General features: G+C 39.3%; 1 long non-coding RNA gene across 1 annotated transcript; it reads right to left on the minus strand.

Annotated features, from left to right (window-relative positions):
- Window positions 1–4016: 4016 nt before the first annotated feature.
- Window positions 4017–12711, minus strand: LOC132396087 (uncharacterized). Its single transcript, XR_009512855.1, has 2 exons — window positions 9755–12711; window positions 4017–4612 (listed from the first exon to the last, which is right to left on the minus strand). It is a non-coding gene; the product is annotated as an uncharacterized LOC132396087 (long non-coding RNA).
- Between the last annotated feature and the right edge of the window lie 1886 nt (window positions 12712–14597).

Raw genomic sequence — 14597 nt, forward strand, 5'->3', positions numbered from 1 at the left:
CAATGGTGAAGAAATGTGATCTAAGTAACTTTGACTGTAAAATGATTGTTGGTGCCAGATAGCGTGGTGTGAGTATTTCAGATACTGCTGATCCCCTGGGATTTTTGTGCACAGCATTCTCTAGAGTTTACAGAGAATGGTGTGATAAACAAAAAATTCTGTGGGTAAAAACACCTGGTTAACGAGAGAAGTCAGAGGAGAGTGGCCAAACCGGTTCAAGCTGACAGGAAAGTGATAGTAACTTAAATAACCATGCATTACACCAGTGGTGTGCAGAAGAGCATCTCTGAATGCACAATGTTGAGCTAGATGAGCTACAGCAGCAGAAGAACATGAACATAAAGAAATAGACTCCGCTGCCACTGTATTAGGTACCTCCTGTACCTAGTAAGTGGCCAATGAGTATATTTAAATCAATAACTTGTGAGTTTCCTGGAACCTGTACCACTCCCTCTTCATTGAAATGAATGTCAGTCAGCAGACAAACTTCCTTGTGTAACCACTGGGAGACTGCAAAAAGCTGACGTTCCACTACCAATATCAGCATCTGAGTTTACAGCAGCAATGAGCTGTCAAGAGGTATGGGACATCTATGAGCAGATAGTTTCATATGGGAGCCCTAAATAGCTTTAGCAATTGCTGCAATTTCACAAAGAACTAATGGCATTTATCAAAGAGAAAAACAAGTAGCCCCATATTTATAGTCTTTTTCTCCCTGGAAAATTCAATGTAAACTCGTTTATCAGAATCAAATTTACTATGTCAAAAAAAGTTGTTGTTTTGTGGAAGTAGTACAATGCAAAGACAGAAGATTTGCTATAAATTAAAGAAATACATAAATAGTATGAAAAAGGGCATAATGAGTTTGTGTTCATGGGCTCAAGGACAGTTCCGAAATCTGATAGCAGAGGGGGAGAAAGCTGTTTTTGAATCACTGAGTGTGAGTTTCCTAGCTTGGGTACCTCCTTCCTGATGGTAGTAATGAGAAAAGGGCATGTCTTGGATGGTGAGGATTCTTAGTAATTTAGACATTTCATGTCTTTGAGGACATGAAAAATCATAATCAATGACTGACGCTATAAAGCATTTCAAAATAGAGTAGGAAGTATTCATTAACTGATAAAACATGGGATGATTGAGAAATCTCAGTGGTAATCATTGGTTTTATGTCAATCATTGAAGTCGACGAGTTTTAACCTGTTTTGATTAGCCATTAGTACACAGCTTAGTTACTTTTTATTTAGAATATTATTTTGGAATTCTTGGTACAGAAAAAAAAAGCCATGAGATCAGTGTTGTGAGAACTGTTTCTGCTGTTAGATGTTGGGGCCTCAGTTACCACTAATGGTTCGGCAGATGCCTAAGGGTTTAAGCACATGACTTCAACTGAACAATGATAAAATAAAACTTTGCCTCTATTTGTCTTCCGTATTTTCACAAGTTGAAGAAAATACTTTAAAGAAAAGGAAATAACCTTCTTTTTCCAAGTGCTCCAATGATTAGATTCCCAATGAGCTTTTCAGACATGTCCTGAAAATAAATCGTTAATTCTAGTTGAGGCTTTAACTCCAATTTAGACCTCAGGTCTGCTGTGTCTTCATCAGTTCATTCTCAAAATTCAAAAGGGAGCGTCCATTTGTTGAAAATTTATCAGGTGAATAGTTTCCTACTAACATACTTGGCAGGATGTAATGCTAAGCAGATGAACCATTTCTTTAAATGCAGCTTGGCTAGAGATACTGGTTTATTTTACATTGGCTGAATATCTTAAGACCATAAGAATAGGAGGAGAACTACACCATTTGGACCATCAAGTCTTCTCCATAATTTGATCATGGCTTATTTATTTTCCCTCACAACCCTATTCTCTTGCCTTCTCTCTTCAGCCATTAACTCCCTTACTAAACAAGAGTCTTTCAATCTTTGCTTTAAATATATCCAATGATTTGGTCTCTACAACTGTCTATGGCAATGAATTCCACAGTTTTGCCACCCTCTGGCTAAAGAAATTCTTCCTCATCTCTGATCTAAAGGGACGTTCTTCTATTCTGACACTGTGCCCGCTGGTGTTAGACTCTCCCACTATTGGAAACATCCTCTCCATATTCAATCCATGTAGGCCTTTTAATATTGGTATGTTTCAATGACATCCCCCCCTCATTCTCTAAACTCCAGTGAGTACAGGCCCAGAGCCATCAAATGCTCCTCATATGTTAACCCTTTCATTTCTGTGATCATTCTCATAAGCTTCCTCTATGATGCCAGCACATCCTTTCTTAGATATGGGCACAAAGCTACTCACAATATGCCAAACGTGGTCTGAGCACTACCTTATAAAGCCCAAGAATTACATTATGCCTTTCTAGTCATCTTTAAAATGAATGCTAACATCTTAAGAAAAGAATTGCATTCACAAAGGATATTTCAGGTGTTGAAATGCTTTAAAGTTGGTTGCATTTAATGAAAATCTATTATAATATATTGAAAACCTTGAGGCTAGGGAAAAACTCTGTACAAATGGCGGAAGGAGAACTCTTGCCTCAAACACTGGCCACCCGCCTGTCCCATCACACACCTCCTGTCCTAATCTGCGGCAGCTCCCACATGCTCCAGCCTCAACGGCCACTTGAAGAATCCACAGAAGCAGAATGAAAGCAGGTCTTCATTAACCTGAAATTCTGCCTAAGAAGCAGAAGGAAGAAGAACATAGTGAACACAGAAGCCCAAATGCATTTAGCAAACTATATAATTCCAGGCAGTAATTCATGAATAAACACAAGAAATTCTGCAGATGCTGGAAATCCAAAACAGCAGACATAAAATGCTGGATGAACTCAGCAGGTCAGGCAGCATCCGTTGAAATGAGCAGTCAACGTTTCGAGCCGAGACCCTTCATCAGGACTGAAGAAGGAAGGGGCAGGGGCAGGGGCCCTAATAAAAATAAAAAAGGATAAAAGAATAAAAAAAAAGAATAAAGAATAAAAAGTGTGGGAGGGGGTACGGGAAGGAAGCTATCCAGGTGGGTGGGAAAGGTAAAGGGCTGGAGAAGAAGGAATCTGATAGGAGAGGCGAGTGAACCATAGGAGAAAGGAAAGGAGGAGAAATAGGCCAGGGGAGGGAATTTTTATTATATACCGAGAAATCAATATTCATTGTATCAGATTGGAGGCTAGCCAGACAGAATACAAGGTTTTGCTCCTCCACCCTGAGGGTGGCCATATTGTGGCGCAAGAGGAGGCCATGGACAAACATGCTAGAACAGGAAATGGGAACCAGGGTTAAAAGTTCCGCTTTTGGTGAAGACTGGGGAGAACTTTACCGTTCTACACTGAAGCAGTACCATGGGTTCTGCTCAGAACTGTGGGCATGCTATGTTGGCATCAGAATATGTGGTGACATGTGCGGGCTGCCCCCAGTGCATCCTCAGGTTTTGTTGGCTATTGATGCAGATGACACCATTCACTGTACATTTCGATGTGCATGTAATTAATAGATAAATCTAATTTAAAAACCATCTGAAAGGGCAGCCAGCACCCGAGTTTAACGTTTCTTCAGAAAGATGCTAGCCCCGACAATGCAGTGCTTCCTCAACTTCGCACTGGATCTGTCAGGAAATGTTTAACTATTTGCAATGAGACTTGGACACATAATTTCCAAATTTATGAGTGAAAAGCTCTGCAGGTTTAGTAAGGTTTTGTAATCAAAAATAAAAATGAATAAGAAAAAAAGGATACAAGAAAAAACGATGGCACATTTTAAAATGCAGATTGTGGTAATCTGTGATTCCCTAGCAATGCACAGATAATGTTTTTGGAGCCGGAGAGGCAACAGCGGGAAATCATCAAGTCTTCCCTTTACCAGCAAGGCTGCAAAGGTCATTAGAATGAATTGATAGCTAAGGGGGAAGCTTATTTTGCATCCTACTTCAGAGAGAAATTTCAGCATGAGAACACTCGAGGAATGCAGCTTCTTGGTAACTGAAACTAAGAATAGCCAGTGTTGGCTGAAGCCTAAAGTTCAAAATGTTCAGAGTAAATTTATTATCAAAGTACATGCACACACCATATACCACCCAGAGATTCATTTTCTTGTAGGCTTCACAGTATATACAAAGAAACACAATAGAATCAATGAAAAACCGCACACTTCTTGACAACCAATCTACAAAAGACAAACACTGTGCATATACAAAAAGAAAGGAAAAAATAAGTAAGAAATAAATGTCAAGAACATGAGATGTAGAATCCTTAAAATTGAGTCCAGAATCAGTTTAGTGTTGGGGTGAGAGAAGTTATCCACTCTGGTTCAGGAGCCAGGTGGTTGAGGAGTAAAAACTGTTCCTGAACCTGGTGCTGTGGGACTTGAAGCTCCTGTACTTCCTTCTTGATTGCAGCAACGAGGAGAGAGCATGGCTTGAGTAGTGGGGTTCCTTGATGATGGATGCTGCTTTCTTGTGACAGCACTCCTTGTAAATGTGCCCAAGGGTGGGAGGGCTTTACCTGTGATGGACTGGTCCATATTCACTACTTTTTGTAGGATTTTCCATACAAGGGCAATGGTGTTTCCATATCAGGCTGTGATACAGCTAGACGATATACTCTCCACTGCGCATCTATAAAAATTAGTCAAAGTTTTAGATGACATACTGAGTTTGTGCAAATTTCTATCCAGTAGAGATGCTGCTATGCCTTCTTTATAATGGCAGTTACGTATACTTGAAGACCAGCTTGGTGTCCTGTCAAGAGAAATGGGACAATTTGAGCTGTATTTTTCAGAATTTAGAAGAAATAGGGCTTTAGTCATGATCCTAAGGGGTCTTGACAGAGTAGATAATGTGATATTTCCACTGATGGGTGAGTCATGAAACAGTTACAAAATAGTGCCACTTATTTAAAACCGAGGTGTGTAGAAATTTCTTCTCAAAGCTGGTGAATGTCTGGAATTCTCTGCCCCTGAGGGTGGTGGAGGTCAGGTTATACACTTAAAGTGGAAGTAATATAATTAGATGAAAGATCAGGATTTGAAGGTTATGGGGAACTGGCACAAAAGAGGGGTTGAGGCCAGCAGAGATAATCAAGGATCATATTGAATGGTGGTATAAGCTTGATGGGCTGAGTGACCTTCTTCTGCTTGTTTTCTTGTTCATTCCCATAGTGTCATACTGCACAAAAGTGGCCCACCATGTCGAGATGATAGATGTTGCTGCATGTACAGTGTGTCATTCTGCCTAGCAATGGAATTGAGTAATGCAGCCTACAGTTTCAATAATGCTGGCTATTGCTTATACTAGTATGCATTAATGTTTTATGGCCAAATAAAATTAACTGCTGTTAAATATATCCTGTCATTTAAATCATTGATTCCTTTCTCCCACAAAATCAAATCTTATCCCTGGGTATGAAGTGAGCTCAGTGCTGTCAGGTTCTCAGAAGAGAGATAAATAAAGAACATGCTGAAAACACTTAGCAGGTCAGGAGATAATCTTTATTTCACAAGAGGAGAACCTTGAAAAAAGGGAATGCTGGTCATTGATCGACCTGTTAGTTGAAAAAAAACAGCTACCAGGAGCCTGAAGACACTCATTCAATATTTTAGGAACAGTTTCTACCTCTCTAAAATCAGATTTTTAAATAGACAATTAATCAATCTTGAACACTACATCATTATTTTTGCTCTCATTTTAAACTACTTATTTAAGTTGATTTTTAAATATTTCTTATTGAAATTTATAGTATTTTTAAGTATTGTGCTGTACTGCTGCTGTAAAACAAATTTCACGACATACACTCAGCGGTCACCTGCTCGTTAGTGCAAATATCTAATCAGCCAATCATGTGGCAGCAACTCAATGCATAAAAGCATGCAGACGTGGTCAAGAGCTTCAGTTGTTGTTCAGACCAAACATGAAAATGGGAAAAAAATGTCATCTTAGTGATTTTGACCATGGAATGTCTGTTGGTGCCAGTTGGGGTAGTTTGAGTATCTCACAAACTGCCAATCTGCTGGGGCTTTCACACATAACAGGCTCTAGATTTTACAGAATCATGCAAACAAAAATCATGCAGTGAGCTGTAGTTATGTGGGTGAAAATGCTTTGTTAATGAGAGAAGTCAGAGGAGAATGGCTAGACTGGTTCAAGCTGACAGGAAGGTGACTGTGACTCAAATAACACATTACAACAGTGGTGCACAGAAAAGCGTCTTTGAATGCACAGTACATTGAACCTTGAAGTGAATGGACTACGGCAGCAGAAAACCACACCGGATTCCACTCTTGCACTTAACAAAGTGACCGCTAATTGTATGGCAATGATATTAAACCTAATTCGAATTCTGAAAAGAATGTTATCCCTGCTCCAGAAACTATGACAAAGGTGCTGATGTAAAAGGCTAAAGAAAACTTGCTTATTAAGATTATTAGAGAAATTGAAACTGTAGAAATTCATAGCACAAGCTTTAGAAAACAAAAACTTGTGCGTAGAAAGAAAAGTCATGAACATTTAATACATGTATCTATGCTCAGAGAAGCGACTCTATGATCAGGAAATATAGAAACAACAGACAGCTAGAAAAACAAGTTGGAAAAAAAATTAGGAAGAGTTGTAAAGAGACTAACATAGAAGAAAGTCTTTACATTATCTCAAGAACAACAATGAAGTGGCTGTTGTGTTGATGTCAGTAGTTACGTAAAAAAAACAAGTTAGTGGAATTGAGTGCAATTATAACACAACAAAAACAATTTGCAAGAGATATTTTAAGAGAAGTGATTAACTGCCTGAGTGGGGAGGTGGATCACAAAGTGCAGGCATAAATACTGTAACAGCAGGATTATCTCAAATGAATGACATAGGGATGAGAATAGTTTTGATCAGACTTGATGAAGATCTAAATCAAAAGATGATAGATAAAGATAAATCAAACTTGAAACCTCAAATGCAACTGAAGATCTACAGTAACCTGATGAAAATATGAGATATGTACAATGTGTGAGCAAAATTTAACCTGTGGCCTTGGAAATAAAGAGGTAAGAGAACAGAAAATGTAACACAGGAATACAATAGTGGGCGTTCATTAAAACTGTTAACATTTATCATCATTGTGGTTTAACAGTACTTTTACAGGTCTGATCGGTTTTAATGAAAGTATTTCTGATTTTCCACTTTGCAAGTGTTGGAGAAGTTGTGTTGTTTTGTAGAAGTATCAGTTGTGTGCAATACTGGATTTTGATTGCTTTTAGTTTATGAAGTTTGGTAGTTAGAAGGGAAAATAAGCAAACTGTTGAATGAATGCAATGGGTCAGACAGCATCTGTGAAGGCAAATGTACAGTGGATACTGACGATGAGTCTTGACCCAAATTCTTGACCTTTCGTTTCATACTGCAGTTTATTTTTTTTCCTCCCGATTCTGGCATCTGCAATCTCCTCTGTCTCCATGCATAATAGGAGTATTAGTTGGAGAACTCTTTTTGAATCAGGTTAAATTAATGTAGATTTAGCATTGCTGCAGTTAAATATATTATTTACATTTGTATGTATTGATATTCTCACTGCTTTATTAACATTTGAATACATAGTTTCCATCATTAACAATTTCTTTATTGGATGTTATTAAACATTCTCTCTATGAAACTTGTTCCAATGCTCTGCATTTTGATTTTTTTTGTACCAATCTGTGACATTTTATTTATTTTTTAAAGTTTTTTTTATACATTTTCTACATCGCTACAGATAAAAAAAACCCCAGATCAAAATGAAGAACATTGATACAGTGCAAAAATAAACACACAATAATAATATAATACAAAAAAAGATAATTGAGAAAGCACCCGAATTGAAGACATGTAAAGTTAGTATCCACCCCAAGCCCCGCAACAAAAAAAAACTCCAGACCAACCACAACACAATATAGAGAATATAAATCAGGACATTTAAACCCCCAAGACTGTAAATACACTTAGCAACAGAAGATATTAATACCTACTACCAAAAAAAAAGAGCTGAAAGCAAGGGACCGAAAAAGAAAACATTAGTTAAGAGGAAGGTTATGAAAGTACTCAATAAAAGGTCCCCAGACCTTATGGAACTTTATATCCGAATTAAGAACTGAATAATGAATTTTTTCAAGGTCTAAACAGGACATAATATCGTTAAGCCATTGAGCATGCGTGGGCGGGGCAACAGCTCTCCATCTAAGGAGGATTAAACGTCTAGCCAAGAGAGAAGCAAAAGATAATATTCGACACTTGGTCGAACTCAGACGTAAGTCTGTCTCACCCAAAAAACCGAACAAAACAATTAAAGGGTTAGGTTCTAGGTGGTGATTCAGAATATACGATAATGTTATGAAAACATCTTTCCAAAATTTCTCCAAGCTAGGACAAAACCAGTACATATGAATGAGAGAGGCCTCGCCCCTTTTGCATTTATCACAAAGAGGACTAATATTAGGGTAAAATTGAGATAGTTTAGATTTAGATATATGGGCTCTATGAACAATCTTAAACTGTAAAAGGCAATGGCGAGTACAAAGAGAGGTTGAATTAACCGATTTGAGAATCGAGTCCCAAGTCTCATCAGATAGGGAGATATTTGAATCATGCTCCCAAGCCATTCTAATTTTATCCACAGGGGCATGTCGTAAGGATGCCAATTTATCACAAATAAATGATATTAAACCTTTACCTAGTGGATTAATAGAAAGAAATAAATCCATAACATTTTTCTCAGGCATTTCAGGGAAGATAGGAATTAAAGGATTGATAAAGTGTCTAATTTGGAGATACCTAAAAAAATGAGCATTGGGCAGATTGAACTTAGCAGAGAGCTGTTGAAAAGATGCGAAGCGATTATCAATAAAAAGATCTTTAAAATGTCTAATGCCCTTCCTATACCAATCATGGAATGCTGAGTCATACGTAGTAGGTAAAAAAAGGTGATTATGTAAGATAGGGCTAGAAAAGGAAAAACCATGGAAACCATAAAATTTCCTAAACTGAGCCCATATACGCAAAGTGTGTCTAACAAGAGGATTAACAATTAATCTGGACAAACTACTAGGGAGTACAGAGCCAAGAAGTGCAGAAATAGATAAGTCTTTAGTGGAACTCAACTCCATTGCCACCCAATTAGGGCACTCGGGTTGGCCATGGAAAAAAACCCACAATGTGAATTCTTATAACTATAAATGATGTTGCCGGATCTGGGGGAACCTGAGTTATATAAAAGATTGAATAGGTTTGGACTTTATTCTTTGGAATGTAGAAGATTGAGAGGAGATTTGATAGAGGTATACAAAATTATGAGGGGTATTTTTCAGGTAAATGCAAGTAGGCTTTTTCCACTAGGGTTGAGTGAGACCACAACTAGAGGTTATATGTTAAGAATGAAAGATGGAAAGTTTAAGGGGAGCATAAGGGGAAACTTCTTCACTCAGAGGGTTGTGAGAGTGTGGAATGAGTTGCCAGCACAAGTGGTGCATGCAAACTCGAGCTGGAGGCATCCACAAGTGTCACCACACATTCATGCGCCAAAATACCCACCATGTTCAGCAGAAAAGCACAGTACCCAACAATACAGAACAAATAAAATCTTCTCTCAGTATTTATTGGCTGAACCTTCAGTTACCTTGGGCCCATTTTTCAGCCCCTCCCTCTATTATCCTTCTACTACTCTCTTGCAGACAAACCATCTTAAGATAATTTTCCCAACATTAATTTTTTTTGTATATAACTGCAAGTCACTATAGTTGTTCATACCTTCTGTGGAACATAACTCTTTTTCAGAGGGTTTCCTTTCACAGACTTTCTGTAATGAGCTCTTCAGGTTTGTGTGGAAAGCTGGAGAGTGTTAGGCTCTGAGGTTTTTAGAGCGCATGAATTGGTTAATAGTTGTTTAATGAGAGTCATTAACCATTTAAAGTTCCTTGTGTTTTTTACTCAAGAGATTCACTCAATGTGATCTCCTGGTGATTTCAGTGTTACTTGTGTTGTTTAAACAGATGTCCGATTAGCACTAATTGCGGGGTCCCAGTTTTGAGAATGTTACGTCTCGCAGTGTCATTCAGCCGAGCCACCGATGTTCTGTTGGAATTATTATGAATAAACTCTGGTCACTGTCTCTATATTGGAGTCTGTCTTGTCTCCACACTTGGGTTCTGACATTACCAGCCCACGTCGTGACACTTTCTGTCCTTCTCTCTTGAAGGTGATGATGGCCACATAGTGCTCCATAGTTGCTGACAGTCTTCCCCTATCTTGCCTAGTAAAACACCCCAGGGTGAACACACTACATAGACATGGAGGACATGAAAATGAAACCTATTTCTGTCCCCAGTGGACCTCATTTGTTGGCAGAAACGGCAAAGGAAGGAAGATGACAAGGATAATGATCAGGAGTGGGTATACATGATTTTACTTTAATTTGGAATTCTCAGAGTTAGTAATAACAGATGTGCCTTCTTAAATGATGATTCTACATAGCACAGACACAGGAACAAAGATCAAGTTCAACCAAATATTGTACATGTCTATCACCAAATGAAGCAATGTTTCTCTGGACCAAGGTGCAAAACACAGTATGTATTACTCACACACAACACATAGAGTAACACTACCACAAATAAATTAAGAAATAATAAGATGCATTTACATCAGAAGTTAAAAGCTAAACAGTATAATCCTACTGCAGCTTTATACATGGTGAGACTGGACTGGTGGCAGGGAATTCAGTGGTCTCAGAATCTGGGGGAAGGAGTTGTTTTCCATGCTATGGTACCTTTTGCCTGATGGTAGGGGGTTAAATCTTGCTAACAAATGTTAGTTCTGCATGCAACAGTTCACTACATCTTCTGAATCATTTACTTTTCATCCATTCTTAACCAGTTTCAGAGCTGCCTATGGAAAAATCAAAAATTAAATTGGAGACTGCCTGACTGTATGTATTCCTTGAACTCCTAACTGGATTTAAGATGTTTATATAAGCTGGTGAAGCCACTGAAACAAATCCCTGATTGGTTTTCCTCCCACTGGGGAAGATTGGTAATGGAACGTGTTACGTCTGCAAGGACCAAGAATGACTGCGGAGCAGTAGGATTAAACGTTTTTACTCCACACTGTAAATTGCCCAATGGGCACAGTGGCTAAAGAGACTCAGTAAAAACGTTTACTGCTCCATTGTAGTTCTTGCTCCGCGCATACATAACAGAAGACAATGATCAGACAGGCTGCTCTTTCATTGGTTTAATAAACCTGTCCCATCTCAAACCCAATCAACTGTTAATCAAGTTGGGCAAAAGCAAGCATCATATAGTATTAATACTGTGACTGCCAGTATTCCCATTGAAATTGTGATAAGTGAATTAATTTCAGATGTGCATTTTCCCTTATTAATTCTCTTCCTTTCTCACTCATAGTCATAGAAAAGTACAGCACAGAAACAGGCCCTTCAGCCCACCTATTCCATGCTGGACCATTTAGATTGCCTACTCCCATCAACTTGCACTGGGATCATGGCCCTTCATACCCCTACCATCCACGTACCTATCAGTGTCTAGCTAGACAGAGTGTTTCACAACCAGGAAAAACATTGCCACATTGAACAGAAATGTTTATGTCATAAAAATTTGAAACAAGGTGTAATTCTCTGTACAAGGACATTTTTATTAAGGCAGGATTCATCGCAGCATCACTAGGAGAGAGATGGAAAATCTGGGTGAGTGGTGCCACAATAACAACCTCTCACTCAACATCAGCAAGACCGAGGAGACGATTATTGACTTTGGGAGGAGGAAACCAGAGGTCCATGAGCCAGTCCTCATTGGGGGATCAGAGGTGGAGAGGGTCAGCAACTTTAAATTCCTCAGTGTTATCATTTCAGAGGATCTGTCCTGGGCCTAGCCTGTAAGTGCCATTACGAAGAAAGCACGTAGTGTCTCTACTTTCTTATACAGTGCCTATAAAAAGTATTCACTCCCTGTCCCACTGGCCCCCTCCCCAGAGGTTTTCATGATTTATTGTTTTACACAACATTGTATCACAGTGGATTTAATTTGCCTTTTTTGACACTGATCAACAGAAAAGACTCTTTCGTGTCAAAGAGGAGACAAATTTTTACAAATTGGTCTAAATTTATTACAATTATGAGATACAAAAAACTGTTTGCATAATTACTCACCTCTTTCAAGTCAGTATTACACCTTTGGCAGCAATTAGAGCCTTGAATCTGTATCAACTTTGCACATCTGGACACTGCAATTTCCCCCCATTCTTTACAAAACTGCTCAAGCTCTGTCAGATTGCATGGGGATCGTGAGTGAACAGCCCTTTTCAAGTCCAGCCACAAACTCACAACTGGATTGAGGTCTGTACTCTGACATGGTCACTCCAGGACATTAACTTTGTTGTTGTTAAGCCATTCCTGTGTAGCTTTGGCTTTATCCTTGGGGTCATTTTCTTGCGGGAAAACTAATCTGCTCCCAAGTCATAGTTCTCTCGCAGGTTTTCCTCCAGGAATTCCCTGTATTTTGCTGCATTCATTTTACCCTCTACTTTCACAAGCCTTTCAGGGCCTGCTGCAGTAGGGATGGTGTGTTTTGATGATAGGTGCTTAGTCTGATGATGGTCAAAAAGATCAATTCTGGTTTCATCAGACCACAGAACATTCTTAGAACCTTTGGGGGGCCAAAATACATCTCTGATCTCTTGTATTTTGCAGGAATTGTTGCTGCAGTTCTACACTGCAGTCATTGAGTCTGTCCTGTGCACCTCCATCACTGTGTGGTTTGGAGCCGCCACCAAGCAGGATAGAACCAGACTACAGCGCACAGTGAGGACTGCCGAGCGCATCATTGGAGCCTCCCTGCCCTCTATTGTGGACCTGTACTCTTCCAGGTTGAAGAAGAGGGCGGGGAACATCATAAAGGACTCCTTCCATCCTGCACACGGACTGTTTGAACTGCTTCCGTCTGGTAGGCACTTCAGATCCCTCCAGACTAAGACTAATAAGCACTGGAGAAGTTTTTTCCCTTCTGTGCTCACTTTGCTGAACAGTTAACTGCCGGTTAACTGTCGGCTAACTATTACTTGGATTGCTCTACTTGTATGTATAATCTATATTTTCATTTATATTTATCATTATTATTGTTATGAGCAGAGAGACAACATCTGCTGGAAGTAAATTCCTTGTATGTGTACAGGTACTTGGCGATTAAAGTCTGATTCTGATTCTGATTCTGATTCTGATTATGAACCATCCCGAGCTCTCAGGTCATCTGGGGCAGGTCTGCTTACCACCCCAGGGTCAAAACGAAACATGATGAAACAACTTTTAGTTTCTATGCTCTACATATCTAGAATAACATTCCAGAGAATCTGAAGTCTGTCCCAACTTTAAGCTCTTTTAAATCAAGGCTTAAAACATTTCCTTTCGCTATAGCTTTTAATTAGAATCTCCTGCTTTTAGTCCTTTTTAAAATCTATTTATTATGTCTATTTTTTGTGTGATTTTATTTTTTTTATACTGTCTGAAATGTGATGTTTGATTTTTATATCTTGTTTTATGTAAAGCACTTTGAACTGCCTTGTGTTTGAAAAGTGCTATACAAATAAACTTGCCTTACCTTCTTCCAGCTGACTTCAGAGTCTCCCACATGCCTTCTTGGCAAACTCTAGCCGAGATTTCATACAAGAGAAAATTTGCAGATGTTGGAAGTCTAAGCAACACACACAAAATGCTAGAGGAATTCAGCAGGGCAGGCAGCATCTATGGAAGAGAGTACAGTCGACGTTTCGAGCTGAGACTCTTCACCAGGACTGGTGAAGGGTCTCGGCCTGAAACGTTGACTGTACTCTTTTCCGTAGATACTGCCTCGCCAGCTGAGTTCCTCCAGCATTTTGTGAGTATTGCTGAGATTTCACATGAGCTTTTTCAACGGTGGTTTTCTCTTTGCCATTCTCCCATAAGGTTTACCATGCAAGACTCGTCAGAAAGTAAGGAGGCGTGAGATCCAAGGAGACCTTGCTTTGTGGGTCCAGAATTGGCTTGCCCACAGAAGGCAAAGGATGGTTGTAGATGGTTCATATTCTGCGTGGAGGTCGTTGACCAGTGGGGTTCCACAGGGATCTATTTCAGGACACCTCCCTTTGTGAGTTTTACAAATGATCTGGATAAAGAAGTAGAAGGGTGGGTTAGTAAGTTTGCTGATGACACAAAGGTTGGGGGCGTTGTGGATAGTCTGGAGGATTGTCAAAGGTTACAGCGGGACATCAATAGGATGCAGAACTGGGCTGAGAAGTGGCAGATGGAGTTCAACCCAGGTAAGTGTGAAGTGGTTCATTTTGGAAGATCAAATTTGAAGACAGAATATAATATTAATGGTAAGACTCTTGGCATTGTGGAGGATCTGAGAGATCTTGAGGTCCGTGCCTATAGGACACTCAAAGCTGCTGTGCAGGTTGTCAGTGTTGTTAAGAAGGTGAATGGTGTATTGGCATTCATCAACCAAGGGATTGATTTCAAGAGCCATGAGGTAATGTTACAGCTATGTAAGACCTTGGTCAGACCCCACTTGGAGTACTGTGTTCAGTTCTGGTCACCTCACTA

Source organism: Hypanus sabinus, chromosome 6 (genome assembly GCF_030144855.1).
Source record: "Hypanus sabinus isolate sHypSab1 chromosome 6, sHypSab1.hap1, whole genome shotgun sequence".
Classification (NCBI taxonomy): Eukaryota; Metazoa; Chordata; class Chondrichthyes; order Myliobatiformes; family Dasyatidae; genus Hypanus; species Hypanus sabinus.